General features: G+C 44.5%; 1 non-coding gene across 1 annotated transcript; it reads right to left on the bottom strand.

Annotated features, from left to right (window-relative positions):
• Positions 1-663: 663 nt before the first annotated feature.
• Positions 664-736, bottom strand: TRNAG-UCC (transfer RNA glycine (anticodon UCC)). The gene has a single exon. It is a non-coding gene; the product is annotated as a tRNA-Gly (tRNA).
• Between the last annotated feature and the right edge of the window lie 1,436 nt (positions 737-2,172).

Genomic DNA, 2,172 nt, shown 5'->3' with positions numbered 1-2,172 from the left:
ATCTAAGCAAAATGTGTCTGGGAGGAACCTCATGATGAAAAGTCCTGCAAAGAGACTCACCCAGGAGACATGCTCTCTGACCTTCAGCTTATTTTCTTTCTACCTAGAATGTGTCACAATGGCTGGATCTACTGTCCCCATATTGGGACCATGAGATGACCTTGATGATGAATGCTGAGAGACTGAATATATAAACGGACAATGGCCAGATCATATATAGAAAAGAACTCTGACCCACAAACTATAGGAACCAATCCTTTTATCTTACACCCGGCCTGCTATAAGTCAGACAGGTAGTGACTCAGACTGATATCTCTAGTAACCCATTATAGTCATGTTTCTAGAATGAAGCAGCTCAGTTGCTTCTACCTTGGTGACTGGAGGTAGGATTTGTGATGTGGAGCTGGGTGCCAACTGAGGCTTGGGTGTCTCTCCTCCTAGGAAACTGTAAGATGGTATATTATCCTCCTTGATGATGACTGCATTTCAAAGAGACACCACTGGGGCCTTGAGGAGTTGTGAGACTGGCAAGAGGCTTATTTCATGTCTGACCCACAACTGTCAATCTGCAGACTTCTTCTCTTAAGAGATTTGTTTGTATTTGCCTGTACTGGATCTTAATTGCGGCATGCAAGATCTTCATTGAGGCATGTGAGGTCTTAGTTCCCTGGTCAGGGATTGAACCTGGGTCCCCTGCATTGGAAGTGTAGAGTCTTAGCCATTGGACCACCAGGGAAGTCCCCAGATTTCTTAACATGACAGAAAACAAGCCTCTATTACCTTTAATCCACTCCTATAACCAGCTTGTAATGCAATATCCAACAAAAGCGCAGTTTCGTACAGTTTTTCCAAGTCTAAAAAATTCTCTTGTCTTTGAATATTGCCTCTTCCTTACCCTCTTAGAAAATGTGTTAGAGCTTCTCACTGTATCTGCCTTGTCTAAGGTTTTCTTTAATAATTTTCAACCGTCATCTGCCTATGTTATAGATCTAGCCTCCAGTTCATTAATTCTCTCTTCGGCTGTGTCTGGTTTGTTGTATAATCATTGTGTTAATTTTTTATTTCAATAAATCATAACAAATAGATCTAAAATTTTTGTTAGCTTTTAAAAAAGTCTGCTTCTTTAAAAAACATTCAGTTTCATGTGTTGTGAGTGCTATTCTCTATATGTTATCTAGAAGTCATTTTAAGTATAAGGACAGATTGAAAAAAGAAAGAGTTAGTTGCTCCGTTATGTCAGACTCTTTGCAACCCCATGGACTGTTGCCCACCAGGCTCCTCTGTTCATGGGATTCTCCAGGCAGGAATACTGGAATGGGTTGCCATGCCCTTCTCCAGGGGATCTTCCCAACCCAGGGATTGAGCCTGGGTCTCCTGCACTGCAGGCAGATTCCACTGTCTGAACCACCAGGGAAGCTCTAAGGACAGAACAAGATATACTGTGTAGATTAAAAAACAAAAAAAAAGCTGGAGTGCTTTTTGTTTTTTGACCCTGAGAAAGGTTTATTGCAGGACCAACCAAGGAGAACAGGTAGCTTGTGCTCAGGAAGCCCAGACTCCATGAAACGTTTCAGGGAAGAGCTTTTATAAACAGTTGGAGGAAGGGCTGCAGTGTGTGTGAATTTCCTCTGCCTGGTTGGTGGGGAGGGAACAGGGTGGTGTTCCATGCACCTCAATCATCAGGCTTCTGGTTCCAACCAGTCTGGTGTCTACACACTTGTTGAGTCACTTGGTTGTGCCCAACTCTTTGTGACCCCATGGATTGCAGCATGCCAAGCTTCCCCCTCCTTCACCATCTCCTGGAGTTTGCTCAGACTCATGTCCATTGAGTTGGTGATGCCATCCAACCATGTTATTCACATGCTTGTGCTCAACCTGCAGTCACCGTCCTCCACCTGGGTGGAGGCCTTCGTTCAATTTTAGATGCTATCACTTCCAAGGTTGTTTCCCAACGAAGTGCTGCTGCTGCTGCTAAGTCACTTCAGTCATGTCCAACTTTGTGCGACCCCATAGATGGCAGCTCACCAGGCTCCCCCATCCCTGGGATTCTCCAGGCAAGAACACTGGAGTGGGTTGCCATTTCCTTCTTCAATGCATGAAAGTAAAACGTGAAAGTGAAGTCACTCAGTCGTGTCTGACTCTTTGCGATCCCATGGACTGCAGCCCACCAGG

This window comes from Capricornis sumatraensis, chromosome 1, assembly GCF_032405125.1.
Source record: "Capricornis sumatraensis isolate serow.1 chromosome 1, serow.2, whole genome shotgun sequence".
In the NCBI taxonomy this organism is placed as follows: domain Eukaryota; kingdom Metazoa; phylum Chordata; class Mammalia; order Artiodactyla; family Bovidae; genus Capricornis; species Capricornis sumatraensis.
Note: the sequence above shows the minus strand (reverse complement) of the source record. Positions and strands in the feature narration are given on the sequence as shown.